We start from the raw sequence: 18,049 nt of genomic DNA, 5'->3' as shown, positions 1-18,049 counted from the left end.
GAAATTATGCCAACAATAGTTGTATCATCAACAAATTTATTGATGGCATTTGAGTTGTACCTAGCCACACAGTCATGGGTGTAGATCATAGGGCAGTGGCTAAAGCATATATCCCTCCAGAACATAAACTCCAACTTCTGGTCTGCCTGGCAATTGGGAGCCCGATGTCTGTTAGTTTGAGAATCTGAGCAAGGGACTAATGGTTGGAGGTCTGATGACTGTGAGTCTGAGAGTCCAAGGCCAAGGACTGGAGGCCCGGAGATGGCCTGTTCTGATGTGTGTGTGTGTGTGTGTGTGTGTGTGTGTGTGAACTTTGTCGGCATGCTGCGCTGACTCCGGAATGTGTGGCATGACCTGCGGTCTGCTCCCAGCACCTCTTTAAGTTGTGACGTTGTTAACGCAAGGGGTGCATTTCACTGTGGTGTGGCTAGTAGAGCCACTGCCTCACAATACCAGAGATCCTGCTTCAACCCTGACCTCGGATGCTGTCTGTGTGGAGCTTGCATGTTCTCCTTATGACCATGTTGGTTTCTTCTGGGTGCTCTGCTTTCCCCCCACATCCCAAAGGCATGCAGTTTGATAGGTTAATTCACCGCTGCATAATGTCATCAATGCATGCAGGTGGGGGGTAGAATCCGAGGCAGGGTGTTGGGGGGAGAGTGAATGTTAATGTGGGAAGAACAAAAATGATTAATGTCAGATTACTTACTGCCTGTTACACCTGCTGCTGTTAACAACAATCTCTGTCTATCCTTGGCCATACTCTCACACACAGATGTAGAAGGATTCTTCATTGCTGTTCCCATAATGGTTTTGTTTTATCAATCAGGGTTGTTAGCCCTGAGAGGAACCCCCCGAACCTGGAAAACCGGTGGGCCACTCTTACCTCTACCCTTTGACCTGTTTTGCATGGGTGACCCTACCACGAGGCAAAGCATAAAGGCCTGACTCCAGCCAGCATAGCTCACCAGGTCATTGAGGCCCATAAGCCTCCAAACGACGACAATGTTGTGGTCCTCTTGGAAGAATGGAAGATTAGGGCTGGTTGATTGCCAGCATGGACAGGCTGGGCCAAATAGCCTGTTTCTATACTGTATGCTTTAATGTAGATACATTTTTGAAAGATTGCAGAATTCAGTGCTATGGGGAGCTGGCATGGAAGAGGAGTTATAGTCTGGGACCAATCAACCATAACCATATTGGTAATTGGTAATTGAGAATCAGAATCAGAATCAGGCTTACTATTACTGGTTATGAGGTGAAATTTGTTGTGTTGTGCCAGCAGCACATTGCAATACATAATAATATACATATTATAAATTACAGTAAGAAACACGTATATTAAAAGCAATGCACACAAAGCGTTGGACGAACTCCGCAGGTCAGGCAACATCCATGGAAAAGAAAAACAGGTGACGTTTCAGGCCGAGACCTTTCTTCAGGACTGAGAATAAAAAGGTGAAAAATTAAATTAAGTAGGTACTGTAGTGCAAAAAGAGCAAAAAACCCAGAAAAAATACTGAGGTAGTGTACATGGGTTCATTGTCCATTCAGGAATCTGATGACAGAGGGGAAGAAGCTCATACTACAATGTATGAGGATGTGTCTTCAGGCTCCTGTACCTCCTCCCTGATGGTAGCACTGAGAAGAGGGCATTAGTTTATTCTTGTAAGGAGATGCAGTGAGAAATGTTTGTTTGCATGCCATTCAGGCAGGTCATTCTGTTCTTATGCAACACGCACAAAATGCTGGAGGAGCTCAGCAGGCCAGGAAAAGAGTAAACAGTGAGCGTTTTGAGCCGGGACCCTTCATCAGGATGAGAAAGGAGAGGAGTAGTCAGGCTAAGAAGGTGGGGGGGAGGGGAGGAAGAAGTACAAGGTGGTGGGTGATAGGTGAGAGAGGGAGGGGTGAAGTAAAGAATCGAGAAGTTGATTGGTGAAAGAGAAAAAGGGCTGGAGAAGGGGGAGATGATAGAGGGTAGAAGACCAGGGAAGAAAGGGAAGGCGGGGGAGCATCAGATGGAGGTAATGGGCAGGTGAGGAGATAAGGTGAGAGAGCAAATGGGGGAATTGTGAAAGGTGGGTTAGCAACTACTGGAAGTTTGAGAAATCGATGTTCATGCCACCAGGTTGGAGGCTACCCAGACAGAATATAAATGTGGCCTCATTGCGGCAGTAGAGGAGGCCGTAGAATGACGTTAGTGCAGTGAAAAGGGAAAGCAGTAACAGAAAAGAGAATATAGTCTTATGCTCACTCCCTGCTTTCTGTTACAGTGTTGGGTAGAGCATTTGCCATTCCAAACCGTAATGCATTTTGTAATGTAGGGTGTTCTCTATGGTGCATCAGAACACCAGGAACATGCTAAATTTCCTAAACCTCCTGAGGGAGGATAGGTACTGGTGTAACATACACAATTTTGTAAACAAAAACTATATTCATAATTTTAAAAATGTTTGCAATAAACCTGGCAGTGACTTTTCAGCCAAAATCAATGCTTTCAGTAAAGTTCCCCTGCACATCAATAGGACGTGCAAATCGCCTCTCAGGCAGGAGCTGATACCAACCTCTCAAAGCACTTCATCGCTGTGGGTGTCAGTGCTACTGGACGATGGTCACCGAGGCAGGTCACCATGTCCTTCCTGGGCACCAGGCTAAGTGAAGCCTGTTTGATGTGGGTGGGTACCTCGAGTCTGCCGAAGCAAGAGGTTAAGATCTCAGTAAATGCTCCAGCTCGTTGATCAACACGGGTCTGTCGGACTTCTGTAGAAGTTTGTCAAAGTTTTTGGTGGAATGCTGAATCTATGCATCTCTATAGATGTTGAATGCCCACGATGTTTTCCCCAGGTCTGGGGAATCAAGAGGGCATAGGCTTAAGGAGAGAGGGGGAGAGATTTAATAAGGACATGAAGGATCTGTTAGTTTTTGTACCAGAGAAGGTTTGGGGGAGTTTGGGGTTTGTGAGTTTTTGTTTCTTTTTTTCATGGGGGGGGGGGCTTGTCGTCTTTCTTTCAACTACTCTGTGGCTTTCTGTATTTTATGGCTATCTGGAAAAGACAAATCTCATTCTGCTTACACATTTTGATAATAAAATGATGAGCCTTTGAACTTTTTCCACCCGAAGGTTGGCTTGTCTGTGGAACGGACTTTCAGAAGAAGTAGTTGAGGCATGTACAGTATCAACATTTAAACGACACTTGGACAGGTATTGTACTTGATAGAAAATTATGGGCCAAACGGGACCCGGCTTGTTGGCAATCGTGCTTGGCACGGGCCAGATGGATCGAAGGGCCAGTTTCCGGGCTATAACAGAACTTGGAAGACAGCAATATATTGTCATTGCAGGAACACACTAAACACGCGGAAAGCTTCAACGACCAAGCATTGTATACGCGAGACATCTGTCACCCAACCTTGGCGTCGTCTCGGACTCTATCACAGACCTTCTGTTTCGCTGTTCCCTACCACTACACGCGATTAAGTCACTGCTTTTCCCATTTCTGGCATTTAATGTATGCCTCCCCCCCCATCCCGAGATGCCACCTGAACTGCCGTGTGACTTCTATCGACAGTGACTTCTAACTCACTGAAATCCGCCACTTCAGTGAGTTGCATTGGTGTGTCGATGAGTCTGTCTCCACCCACGCTAGTAATAATTTAGTGAGGTGAATGCGTGAAATCGAACGCTGTCCCTCCCCTTTCTCGGGGAACAGGCTGCCCCCGAGCCAGTCCCGCTCAGGGGTGTATGCATACTACGCCAGCCCGCCGGCAGTAAACACTCCCCCTCTATGTCAGGCAGCCTCCCCGAACCCTCCGCTTCCACTCAATCTCGCAGAGTCCGATTCGCAGAAACCCGACACATTGCTCTGCGAGTTTAGTTGGTTTTCCTGAGTCCAACGAGAAAATCTGAGCGGGTCTCACTTACCATCTGGCATTAAATATACCCCTTGCAACACACAAGTCTGCGAGCCACTGACGAAACTTCAAGGGAAGCTGCTTAAAACTCCCCCCCCCCATAATGGATCAATGAACATAATATTTTTTCTCTGCTATAATGAGGAAAGCAAGAAGGCTGACTCCCAACCGAGGAGGTTTTCCTGAAATTAGACGCCTACCCGGCACTTTCGTTGCTTAATCCCAACAGGACGCCGGAGTGTGTGTCGGGGGATTAATGGATCCCCTTTTACATACAGAAACGACTCAGGAGTGACCCGCTGACACCCTTGCATGCAACTGGACCCAGCTGTACAGACTAGCATCCGAAACACACAAGGTAAATACCCTTTTTTTAACACTTCTGTATGATTTAAGTGATCGGGATTGCAAAAATAAGTAACAGTTATAAAATAATAATATTTCAAATAATTGAAACTGCGTTTGCTCACATAGGATTTATGACAATATTGCATATTAACGAAAACAATATTTCAGTCGGTTGGCTGGCTATTATTCAAACTACCTTTTGACCTTTCTGTTTGTGACCATGTTGCATAATGGTGAGGATGAAGTTTGCAACTTTTCAAAAGCAGATGATGGGAACGTTGTGTAAATGTTGCCATGTTTCCCCACCGTGAGATCCCAGTCAGGGCACCGTGTCACTCGGCAGCAACGCACACGCACAAAATGCTGGAGGAACTCAAGCGGGAAAGTCAGTGTGGATGGAAAAGAACGAACAGTCAACGTTTCGGGCCGAGACCCCCCTGAAGATCCGGAGCAACACGCTCACAAAATCCTTGAAGGGGTCTCGGCCCGAAGTGTTGACTGTTCGTTCACTTTCCTGGATGCTGCCTGACCTCCGCAGCTCCTGCAGCATTTTTGTGAGTTGCGCTGGATTTCCAGCATCTGCAGAATCTCATGCCTTTATGAACGGCAGCAATGTTCTTTAAAGAGAGGGTCCTGGAATTTCACACATTATCACAGCATTTGGCCTCGATGGCCCGGGGAAGTGTGTGTGTGTGTGTGTGTCCGTAATCGGAATCATCTGTATTTGGCCAACGGTGACTCAGTGTCTACAGCGACAGGCTGGTGGGGAATAAAAAGCCGTCGCTCAGGAGTGAACCCTCGCGAACCAGGCTTAAACCTATTCGTGTCCACGAACGAAACCCCAGCACAATACAGCTGCCTCAAAGTTTCCCTAAACTTCGCCCACCGTGTTTCCTCGAGTGCCGGTGTTGTACTAACATATTACCCGCATGCTCTGCGAATATTTCTAGTCCCCCTCCACAATAGATTAAAACTTTTGTTTTGGACCTGCCTCTTAATAATAGAACAAGGCAAAATAAACACTAGCGATTCTGCTGGAGGAGAATCATTCACCTGAGAAGAAATTGGATTTTAGCTCGAAAAGATGACTGAATAACAGTTGGATCAGGTAGTATGGGTTGATATTTTAAGTATCTTTCCCCGAACTAAACACTCCGTGTCCTCATTGCAAATGTCCCAGAACAGAGAGCTTGTAACCTCCACACGTTACGACCTCCGAAGTTAGAATGAGAGTTCTCGGGAAAAGCCACAACTTTGTCATACAGAGGCGGGCTGCCCCGTGATTGACGCGTGAAACAGCCAGTCAGTGATTTCACTGGTGGGCGGGGTCCCCGAAACAAAACTCCCTGTAATAATAATTCTTTCAGTTCTCTGTAGAGTGGAAGGTAGATGCGACAAAACCGTTACACATGCCTCCCCATTCGCATTCCCCATGTCCCCAGTCACAAAAAAAGAGAAAATCTGCAGATGCTGGAAAGCAAAACAAGACACACAAAATGCTGGAGGAACTCAGCAGGCCAGGCAGCATCTATGGAAAAGAGTACAATCGACGTTTCAGGCAGAAACCCTTCATCAGGACCTGAAGGAGGGTCTCTGCGCGAAACGTCGACTGTTTACTCTTCTCCATTGATGCTGCCTGGCTTGCTGAGTTTCTCCAGCATTTTGTTTCTAGCTTCTCATTGATTCCATTGTGTTTGTCTGTATCTTCTGTGAATGCCCGCAAGAAAATGAATCTATACGGTTACATATATGTACCTAGACAATAAATTTACTTTTAACTTTGGACTTGCCCAGATTGAAGACAAAAAAACATATACATGAGAGACACAGATGGTGAAACATAGAAACTAATATGTTGCTGTCTCTTATACTCTGTTCTTTATACACAGAATCTGTCTCTTATAATTTTATTAACAGTAAAACAGTGTATACACATAAAAAGACAAAATGACTCATCTTTTTTTTCTTTAAAAACAGCTGGGACCACTTCAACAGCTGTCATTCAGATTTGCCCATTCCACATCAGGCAATTACAGAATCTCTGAATAATAGCCCCATGTCCATTATAGCCTAGGTTGCTTAATGACACACACACAATGCTGGAGGAATTCAGCAAGTCAGGAAGCACCTATGGACAGGAATAAATAGTTGACGTTTCGAGCTGAGACCCTTCATCGGGAGTGTCACTTGGTATATAGTGTACTATGGCCCAGGTTGCTTATAACAGATGAGTACATATTATTGTGCACAATTATATGACTTTTTTCCAATAAATATCGTGTTACACAAGTGTGGCGGTGGACGAACCCAAGTGCAGAACACGGGCACGGAGGCAGAGTCAGAAGGCATTATTGACGTAGCAAGCATGGAATCGGTATCCAGGAGTGATGCTAGACTTAGAACTGACCGTCCTAAGAACCATGAAACGAGGTTACTCATACCGGAATCCACCAACGAACTGGCAACTCCTTGTTGTGATCACAGGGTCTTTATCCTGCATTTCCTGATGGAAAGCAGGTGTATGTAGTTAGTAGAACCTGGGAATGGTTGGAACTAAATGAGGGGATTGGGGCCCAATCCCTGAGGGAAATAGTGAGGTGGGGGATTGCCAGAAAGGACCATGACATATTGCTGCTAAAATATTTGTATATAATAACCGAATATCTATGTTTTGCACAAATAGCTGATCTGAAGCTTATTCTACTTAAACTATATTGTTGATCCATTGATTTCAAATATTTCTCAATGCAATAAAGTGAGGGATGGTAATGCGGTAATTGTTTATTAGTATCTGTAATGTGAAGGGTTAGTTTACTTGCTGGTCAAAAGCTACCTCCACCATGCTGGTTGTTGATTGGCCCATTCGAAGGATGCAGCAGCACTTTCCCATTGGTTGCCTTGCTCGCCATGGCACTGGTGTTCAGTTCTGGGCGTATCAGGGGTATAAGAATAGCAAGTGCAAGGGACTTGTGGGTTTTCCTTTGTCTCCAGGGGCTCCTCTTCATAGTGAGGTTGTGACCAGTGCCAAAAAGCCACTGGGGAAAATATGCTGCAGATATAGGAGGGCCCATGTGCACACTTAGCTAAGTAACTGTTTTTTGAATGTTTAGCTTAGTAGTTGTGTAACTTGGGGGATACTTAACAAGGTACCTGTTGAGTTTGAAGTGTTACTGAATGTTTAGTGTCGTGGTTTCTGTAAATTAGGGTGGCTTAGATGTAGAAACATAGAAAACCTACAGCACAATACAGGCCCTTCAGCCCACAATGCTGTCTGAATATGTACTTACTTTTACCCATAGCCCTCTATTTTCCTAAGCTCCATGTAACTATCCAAGAGTCTCTTAAAAGACCCTATTGTATCCAACTCCACCACCGTCGCCGGCAGCCCATTCCACGCACTCACCACTCCCTGTGTAAAAAAACTTACCCCTGACATCTCCACTGTACCTTCGTATTTCCAAGTACCTTAAAACTGTGCCCTCTCATGTTAGCCCTGGGAAAAGCCTCTGACTATCCACACGATCAATGCCTCTATCAGGTCACCTCTCATCCTCTGTCACTCCAAGGAGAAAAGGCCGAGTACTTTCAACCTATTCTCATGAGGCATGCTCCCCAGTCCAGGTAACATCCTTGTACAACTCCTCTGCACTTTTTCTATAGTTTCCACATCTTTCCTGTAGTGAGGTGACCAGAACTGAGCACAGTACTCCAAGTGGGGTCTGACCAGGGTCCTATATAGCTGTAACATTACCTCTTGGCTCTTGAACTCAATTCAATTGAATGTCTGGTCGAATATTTTACTGTTTGTCTGTAAATAAATGCGCTGATTTATAATTATTGTCTCACTTACCAAACCCATGAACTTGCTTTCTTGTAACAATGGCAAAGCAGTTAGTGTACCACAATTACAGCACTAACGATCAGTGATCAGGGTTCAATTCCCACTGCTGTCTGTAAGGAGTTTGTATGTTCTCCCTGTGATCACACATGTTACCTCCCACATTTCAGAGGTGTACAGGTTAGGGTTAATAAGTAATAGGCATTCTACAGTACTGTGCAAAAGTCTTAGGCACATTTATATAAAAAGGGTGCCTAAGACTTTTGCACAGTATTAAATTTGTCAACGTGGAGCAGATAGCAAGTTTGTAAATTTGTTGGGCAGAAAATACATTGGGAGTGGCAAGAGTGGAGCACTGTGGGAGGGGTGTGGGACAGGTGGCAGAGAAGGTGGTGATACCTGTGTCACTTCCCACCGCACGTTCAGAGGAAACACCAATGTATAAAAGGCCACAACGGGAGCACCGGACACAATATACCACACCAGCCGACTTCCTCCCTCACCACCATTCAGGGCCCCAGACAGTCCTTCCTGGTGAGGTGACACTTCACCTGTGAGTCGGCTGGTGTGGTCCGGTGCTCACGGTGTGGCTTTTTATATATTGGTGAGACCCGACGCAGGCTGGGAGACAGTTTCGCTGAACACCTACGCTCGGTCTGCCAGAGAAAGCAGGATCTCCCAGTGGCCACACATTTTAATTCCACGTTTCATTCCCATTCTGATATGTCTATCCATGGCCTCCTCTACTGTCAAAATGAATCCAAACTCAGGTTGGAGGAACAACACCTTATATACCGGCTGGGTAGCCTCCAACCTGATGGCATGAACATTGACTTTGCTAATTTCAATTAATGCCCCTCCTCCCCTTCTTACCCCATCCCTGACATATTTAGTTGTTTGTTTTTTTTTCTCTCTCTCTGCCCATCACTCTGCCTGTTCTCCATCTCCCTCTGGTGCTCCCCCCCCCCCCCACTTTCTTTCTCCCGAGGCCTCCCGTCCCATGATCCTTTGCCTTCTCCAGCTCTGTATCACTTTCGCCAATCACCTTTCCAGCTCTTAGCTTCATCCCACCCCCTCCGGTCTTCTCCTATCATTTCGCATGTCCCCCTCCCCCCACTACTTTCAAATCTCTTACTATCTTTCCTTTCAGTTAGTCCTGATGAAGGGTCTCGGCCCAAAACGTCGACGGTGCTTCTCCCTATAGATGCTGCCTGGCCTGCTGTGTTCCACCAGCATTTTGTGTGTGTTGTTTAGGGTTAGTATGTTTTGGGCATGCTAGATTGGTACCAGAAGCATGGCGACACTTGTGGACTGCCCCCAGCACGTTGCAAACGATGCCGCAAATGATGCATTTCACTGCGTGTTTCAATATACAGTACTGTACAAAAGTCTTAGACACATATATATGGGTAGGGTGCCTAAGCCTTTTGCACAGTGCTGTGGTAATTTTATATATTGCACTGTACTGCTGCCACAAAAAAAATAATTCCATGATGATAAACCTGATTCTGATATGGGCCTCTATTGTGGACTGTTTAGGAAGGGGGCAGGGAGAGAGGGAGGGGGACGGAAGCACCAGAGGGACATTCTGTAATGATCAATAAACCAATTACTTGGAATTAAATAACCTCTCCTGGTGTCTCAAGGATGGCTGTCTCTGTGTCTGTGCCACCACTGCCCTGGCACCTGTTACTCACAGTGCTGCACCCTCACCATTCCTAACATCCTTTGCTCCTGCCAGATTCACAAACTCACTATCTGCTCCATGTTGACAAATACAGTACTGTGCTAATGCCTTGGGCGTCCTACCTATATACTGGATATACGCACCTGCGAATTTTACACAGTACTGTTCCTGTACCAAATAAAGCTAATCTCTGTCTATCACTTGTCAGTTTCTGCTCCATCACTTCCCTTTGTCTCATTATACTGGCTATTTCCCCTGCACTTTTTAAATTCAAGTGAAGGGTGTCAACTCGAAACATCAACTGTCCCATTTCACCCATAGAAGCTGCCTGACTCTCCGAGTCATTCCAGCATCTTGTGTGTTGCTCTAGATTTCAGCGTCTACCGTCTCTTATCTCTGCGCAGTGAAGCAAAGACTGTAGTGTTGAGACAGGCGCGCCTCTGGCCGATGAAGTGGATATGTGTTGGAGACACATTTTTGGGTCAAATAAAACACTGGGGTTGCATACAATCCATTTCGGTTACAGGCAGAGGCCAGGGAGAGGGACAGCGTTTGGAAGAGAGTTTGTGAAAGGAAAGTAGTAATTATAACAGCTTACTCACATTAGAACAGGGCACCTAGGCCTGTATGACAGTACAGGTCCTTCGCCCACGATGTTGTGCTGACCTTTTAACCTACTCTAAGATCAATCTAAGACAGCCCTTAATTTTAGTATTGTTCATGTGCCTTACCTAAGAGTTTCTTAAATACCCCTCTATATCTGCCCTTCTGTATCTGCCTCTAACACTACCCCTGGCATGGTGGGTAAGAGTCACACACACACACACACACACACACACACACACACACACACACACACACACACACACACACACACACACACACACACACACACACACACACACACACTTACCTCTGACATCGTTCCTGTACTTTTCTCCAATCACCTCAAAATTTGTCATTTTCCACCCTGGGAAATATAGTCCCTGGTTATCCACTCAATCTATGCCTCTTATCATCACTCCTGGATCTTTGCTTAACATTGACTTCAGCCTATAACTGTCTACAAACAAAGTCAAAATGTAACCCAAAGAATAAAAGTTCCACCATAAAATACAGGAGCAGAATTATGAACATGGGAAAGTCTGCAGATGATGGAAATCTAAAACAAAACACACAAAACTGAGCAGGCCAGGCAGCATCTATGGAAAAGAGTAAACAGTCGATGTTTTGGGCCAGGATCCTTTTTCAGGACTAAGAAGGAAGGGGGAAAGAAGTGGAGGGGTGTGGGAGGAGCAAGAAGCTAAGGTGGAAGGTGATAGGTTAAGCCCATGTGAAAGGTGAAGGGTTGGACAAGAAACATCCTGATAGGAGAGGAGAATGGACAATAGGAGAAGGGGAAGGAGGAGGGGATCCAGGAGGAATTAGGAGCAGAGTCAGGCCATTCACTCCATCAAGTTTTTCACCATTCACATATAGCTGACTTTTTTCGACCTCGTTGTCCCCCATTTGCCCTTTAACCCTTTACCAATAAACAGCATGTCAATTTTTGCCTTACACCCAACGACTTAGCCTCTGTGGTAATGAATTTCACAGATTCACCACTCTCTGTCAGAAGAATTTCTTCCTCAGCTTAGTTAAAGAGGCACCTTTTTATTCTGGGGTTGTGCTCTTAGATCCAAGACTCTCCTACTAAGGGAGACATGCTCTCCATGTCCTCCCTATCCAGCCCGTTCAGTATCTAGTAGATCTCAGTGAGATAATGAGATTCCCCCCCACCCCCCACAACCTTCTGAATTCCATTTGAGAGACATCAAATGCTCCTCATATCGTAAGTCTTTCATTCCTGGAATCATTCTTGTAAATCTCCTGTGGACCATCTCCAGAGTTTTCAAAAGTAGTGTTCTACTTCAGACTAATTATTTGTTCAGGATTAAATGCATCCTCTAAAGATAGAGTGGCATGGCAGTGTAGTGGTTGGCACAATACTTTACAGTGCCAGGGATCACGATCGGGTGGGGGGGGGGGGGGGGCGGGCTGCGGTTTGATTCCTGGAACTGTCAGTAAGGAGTTTGTATGTTCTCCCCGTGACCGCATGGATTTCTTTTGGGTGTCCTTGTTTCCTCGCACATTCCAAAGAGATCCGGATGAGTGTTAATGAGTCGTGGGCATGTTATGTTGTCGCTGAAAGCACGGTGACTTTTGCAGTCTGACCCCCAGCAAATCCTCAGACAATGTCAGTCATTGACGCAAGTGACTCATTTCACTGTGTGTCTAGATGTACCTGTAACAAATAAAGCTAATTCCATCTCATTTCATTTAGAAGCAAACTTATTTAGCAGGCTGCCCAAACCCCAATCATGTAAGCTTTTGTGTTACTGTTGTAAATGCCAAAACTTGATGAGACTGGGGAGTAGGACAGAAGGATTAATTAGAGATTTTCCATCCATTAAATAAAGAAATAATCCTGCACAAATAAATATCACGTGCATGTCCGCAACAAGCAAGATTTTCTGCTTCAAAAGAAGGGAAATTCAGATGGGCAATTTTGAGGTTTGTCTAATTTCATAATAAATATTGACAGGGGCTTACAATGGAAAAGCAAGACATTTAGTGATAATGACAAGGAAAACGGCTACGAATGCAGGAAGTGTGTGCTTTTGTATGGGTACAAGAGTTCATGCAGATGCAAAATTTCACTTTGATTTAAAGCTTACATTTATCCCAGTCAACATTAACAAATCAAAAATCCATAGCAAGGATTTTTGTCTAATTGTTTCCATTTATTTGATTTTTTAAAAATAATCATTATGAACGATGGATTTCATCAAGTGAATACTTTCTTCCTGTTCTTTCACTGGGGATATGGGCAGGAATTCGTACTTAGTGCCCCATTGAATATTCCAGTCGAGACAGGTTATGGACCAGATGATTAAAATAACTATTTATAATGTACCTCCTCCTCTGAGTGTCAAATAAATGGCTGAGCCACAGCCTTGTCCTGGACATTATCAGTTTAAATAAGACAAGAAAACCAAAACACTGTTGCTCCTAACAACGAAATAAATTGGATTAGCTTTATTTGTCACATGTACATAGTAACATCAAAATATTTAGGCTTCTTTCCCCTTCCTTTCCAGTCCTGATAAAGGGTCTCGGCCTGAAATGTCGACTCTTTGTTTCTCTCCATAGATCTACCTGACCTGCTGAGTTCCTCCAGAATTTAGTGAGTGTAACAGTGAAATGTGGGTTTTAGGTTAACGACCAACCCTGTCTGAAGGTATGCGCAGGGCAGCCCACACATGCTGTCACAATTTCGGCGCCAGTGTAGCATGCCCACAACTTACTAACCCTAACCAGTACATCCTTGGAATGTGGGAGGAAATCTGAGGGTCTTGAGGGAACCTACGAGGTCATGAGGAGAACATACAAACTCCTTACAGACAGTGGCGGCAATTGAACCCTGACTGGTAATGGCTGGCACTGTAAAGTGTTGTGGTAACCTCTACGCTATTATGCCACCCCACTGAATAAAATCAAAGGCATTATCACAGGTCCACCACTTCTTCATCTCAGAGTTATATAGAACGGGACAGCAGAGGAAGAAACCTTTCCACCCAAGATGTTGTGCCAAGCTAATTAAACGAGTAATTAAATGCCTAAATAAACTAAACCTTCCTGCCTGCGCTATATCCATATCCCTCAATTCTCTGCACATTCTTGTGCTTAACGAATAGGCTCTAAAAACGGGCATTTGAACAGAGATTGGGAGCGAGAGAAGGAACGTCTCACTCAGGTCGGTGAGTGGACACTAAAAAGCAACGCTTTGCAGGAGCTTCGGTGTTGAACAGCGGACAATCTGAGATTGCAAATCACTGGCAAGTGCAAATTGAAGGCAGAGGCAAGAAGAGTGGCCTTTGTGGGAGCGGCCATTGTTGGAGTGGACGGTGATAGAGTGGGGCCTTTGAGGCTTTAACTCTTTGAAGCTTCAGCGAGGAGAGGTTTGAGTGAGAGAAGTGAAAAGCTGTAGCTGGATTTTTTTGGCTTATTTATTAATTGTTTTCCTTCTTTATATTTGCACATCCAGAGCAGTAGGGATGCAAGGCGGGATGTTTGAATGCTCCTCTTGCAGGATGTGGGAAGGCAGGGAGACCTGCATTGTCCCTGACAACTTCACCTGCAAGAAGTACATCCAGCTGCCTCTCCTTCCTCCTTACAGACAGTGGTGGATAGAACCGGGGATGCTGCACATGTGATAGTGTTACCCTCACCGCTATGCTACCACGCCACCTTATTAATCTTCTAATTGAGTACTTACTGCTCTCCAAGACTCTATACAAATTCAACAATTTCAGATAGCAACCATTTATAAAGATGGTCTTTATTTGACATGTGAACTTCGAAACATAAAGTGAATTGTGTCATTTTGCATCGAATCAAATCGACAAGAATTGTTGTGGGCTGCCTGCCACGCTTCTGGCCCACAACTCAGGTTCTGGACTTCCCCTCTATAGGAAACATTCCCTCTACATCCACTCTCTCTAGGCCTTTTCAGTATTCAACTAGTTTCAATAAGATCGCCCCACGTTTCTTCTAAACTCTAGCAAGTACAGGCCCAGAGTCATTAAATGCACCACATACATTAGCAATTTCATTTCCAGAATCATTCTTGTGAGTCTCCTTTGGACCTCTCCAATGCCAGCACGTCCTATCTTAGATAAAGGGCCAAAACTGTTCAGAATGCTCTAAGTATGGTCTGATCAATGTCTTAGAAAGGCTTGGCATTACTTCTTAGCTGTCTTTTCTAGTCCTCTTGAACTGAACGCTAATTTCCAGTATGTTTTCTTTCTTCTCTTTACATGGTACCTTAGATATTATTTGTCTCATCTTATCACCTCGCCTCTGGCCTGTCTTTACCTTTAGCATTCGCTTCTGCCTCATCTCCATTCTATTACTAACCTCTTTTGCTTCTTATGCCCCTCTTTGAATCCCTACAATCCACTATCACCCCCCACTCCTGCAGCTTAAAACCTGCTCCATTTTTGCCTTTTCCCAATCCTCCTTTACCTTCAGGCGCTGCTTGACTTGATGAGTATTAATGGGCCGTTCTCATTTTAAATCACATTGATTAGGTTGAGATTTTGTCATTATCTTAAACACGAGTCTTCTACACATACTGATTAACTAACTGTGTATATTCAGAGTCCGCCGTTCTCTATACATGCAGTGGCCACTTTATTTAAATTCTTCCTGCACCTAATAAAGTGGCCACTGAGTGTATGTTTGTGACCTTCTGCTGCTGTAACCCATCCACTTCAAGGTTTGACATGTTGTGCATTCAGAGGTGTTCTTCTGCACTCCGCTGTTGTAAAGTGTAATTATTTGAGTTACTGTCGCCTTCCTGTCAGCGTGAACCAGTCTGGCCATTCTCCTCTGACCTCTCTCATTAACAATATGCTTTCACCCACAAGAACTGCCACTCACTGGATTTTTTTTTTTGTTTTTCACACCATTCTCTGTAAATTCTAAAGATTGTCATGCATGAAATCCTCAGAAGATCAGCAGTTTCTGAGATACTCAAACCTCCCCATCTGGCACCAATAATCACACCACGTTTGAAATCACTTGTATCACATTGCTTCCCCATTCTGGTATTTGGTCTGAACAACAACTGAACCTCTTGACCAGACCTGCATGCTTTTATGCATTGAGTTGCTGTCACATGATTGGCCAATTAGATATTTGCACTAATGCACGGTTGTACCTAATAAAGTGGCCACTGAGTGTAACTTGTCCATTGACTTTGATAGATTGCCTGATACACAGATGAGAGAAGTGTGCTACCTTTGTGATATTCTGCAACTAGTTCAAGAAACCAAACAAATTTCCACCCTATTACATCATATGGGCCATTCAGCCCTTTATACCCATGGTAGCTGCTTGAAGAATTAGTCCCATTCCATCTGCTCATCCTTAGTACACTTCGCATAATCAAACGCCTTCCAATAACCATGTTTTTACACTCAGGCATATTAACCCCTTTGTTTAACAGTGTACCCCTCCATTACCCATAAAATAGTGCCTGGCCCTTCCCTATTTCCCATCTCTGTCTACTTGCCTACACTGCTGACTGTGTATTCAAGCCTGCAAAGCAAAATAATCCCTCCTACCACTGAAAAATTGGCATTTTTCATATTTCCTGTTTCCAATATCAAGCCAGCTTTATCTATTGCAAATGTTTATTTTTACTTAGAGACACCGCACAGAACAGGCTCTATTTAACAGGCCCCACCTACTTATCCCTAGCCTAATCACAGGGCACCTCCAAGAGGACCACAGCCTTGTCATAGGGTTTGGAGGCTTGTGTGCCTCAATGACCCACAGAGCACTATTGGCTGGAGACAGGGACTTGTGCTTTGGCTCTTGGTAGGGTCAACCATGTCAAACAGGGTAGAGGCCAGACTAAGAGTTGTCCACAGGTTCTCCAGGTTTTGGGCTTCAGCTCAGGGCTAACAACCTGACTGCTCAAAAATTGTTAAAGAAGCAGCAATGAAGAATCCTCCTATATCTGAGTGTGACAGCATGGACAGACAGAGATCAGGGGCTTCATTGCTGCCCTAAATGCCAGCGGCCCAGCGGTCAGTAAATTAAGTAATTATAGGAAAATTTACAATGACAAATTAACGTACTAACCAGTACGTCTTTGGACTGTGGGATAAAAGCAGAGCACCCAGAAGAATCTCCCGTGCGTGCAGGAATTGTGTACAAACTTTCATACAGAGGATGCCTGAATTGAATTGGGAACTCTGATGCCCTGAGCTGTAATAGCGTAAAAACTGCTATTCTACCATGGCTCCCCAAACTTTTCCAAAGTAACTTTGCCTTGAAAGTTGTTTTTCAATCTGCTCATCCCTTTCTTTAAGGCAGTATTTTCCAGATTAATCCAGTATACTGCAGCAAAATATTCTTCTCTCCCATCTGAACTTTTTTGGTCAGGGCTTGTCTCTGAAAGAGAAAATGCATAAGCCTTCTGCTTCTATGAACTACTTAACAGTTTAGCTACAAATCTTCCTTAGATCCGAATGTTTTCTCTTCATTGTGTAGGGCGTTATGTTTAGCATAATTGCTTTACAGCTCCACTGATTGGTAATCTGGGCTCGATTCCCGCTGTTGTCGGTAAGGAGTTTGTACGTTCTCCCTGTGACCATACCGCATTTCCTCTGGGTACTCCGGTTTCCTCCATATTCCAAAAGACATAGTGTTAGGGTTAAGGTTTGTGCATTGCGGCCATGTTTTGTCAGCACCAGAAGTGTGGTGACACTCATGGGCTGTGCCACCTTTCCTGCACCTCACTGATTTGATGCAAACGACACATTTCACGGTATGTTTTGATGTTTCGATGTACAGTTTGCAAATAAAGCTAATTTTATATTCTTAAACATAGAATATACACCAGTACAGAACACGAACAGGCCCTTCAGCCCACAAAGTTGTGCCAAACTAATTAATTTAGTAATCAAATGGCCAACTAAACTAAACTTCTCTGCCTACGCAATGTCCACATGCTTCCAATTTCCTCATGTTCATGTGCTGATCCAAGCGTCTGTTAAAAATCCCTAATATATCTGCCTCTATCACCACTCCAGGCAGAGCATTCCAGGCATTCTTACTTTATAAAGCTAACTTGGGTTCTTAACGTTGTTACAGCTGAGAATGGAGGTGAAGATATGCTCCCACTGCTTATTAAATGCTCCCAATGGCGTGCATCTCAAATAGCCTCTGACAACCAAGTCTAGCTCCTGGTCTTCATGTGCGGTTTAGCTACTAAGTTCAACAGAACACTTTCTACTGCCAGGAGAGGGGGCAAAGGCAGGTTACTGGCACCTTAAAACCAGTTGCTTTGGGCAGATGGGATGCCTCAGCCATGGTTGGTAACTCAACTAGGAGAAGGAAAACTCTGATCTCAAACCTTTGCTGTCTTGTGTCTATAGCCACTCATAGGGAAGGCTTTGGTAGTTATCTCTAAGGAAAAAATTAGTGCTGGAGTCCCCAAGACAGTCCTACGTTGAGTTCAACACAGACTGGCAATTTCTATAATGCCACTGGTGCTAGACTGTATTGGTCATAAGGCCAATAGATCTAGGAACAGAATAAAGCCATTTGATCCATTGAATTTTTTCTGTCATTTCATCATGACTGATCCATTTCCCTCTCAGCCCCAATCTCCTGCCTTCTCCCCATGTTCCTTCATGCCCTGACTAATC

The 18,049-nt window shown here is 44.5% G+C and overlaps 1 protein-coding gene across 2 annotated transcripts in view; it reads left to right on the top strand.

Moving 5' to 3' along the window:
* The first annotated feature begins 3,730 nt into the window (after positions 1-3,730).
* mxra5a (matrix-remodelling associated 5a) overlaps positions 3,731-18,049 on the top strand; it is an 83,099-nt gene continuing 68,780 nt past the window's right edge. For both annotated transcript variants that reach the window (XM_073044232.1, XM_073044231.1), the window contains exon 1: positions 3,731-4,270. The gene's annotated coding sequence lies outside the window, so the exon portion shown is untranslated. The remainder of the gene's footprint in view (positions 4,271-18,049) is intronic.

The sequence above is a fragment of the Hemitrygon akajei genome, chromosome 4 (genome assembly GCF_048418815.1).
Source record: "Hemitrygon akajei chromosome 4, sHemAka1.3, whole genome shotgun sequence".
In the NCBI taxonomy this organism is placed as follows: domain Eukaryota; kingdom Metazoa; phylum Chordata; class Chondrichthyes; order Myliobatiformes; family Dasyatidae; genus Hemitrygon; species Hemitrygon akajei.
Note: the sequence above shows the minus strand (reverse complement) of the source record. Positions and strands in the feature narration are given on the sequence as shown.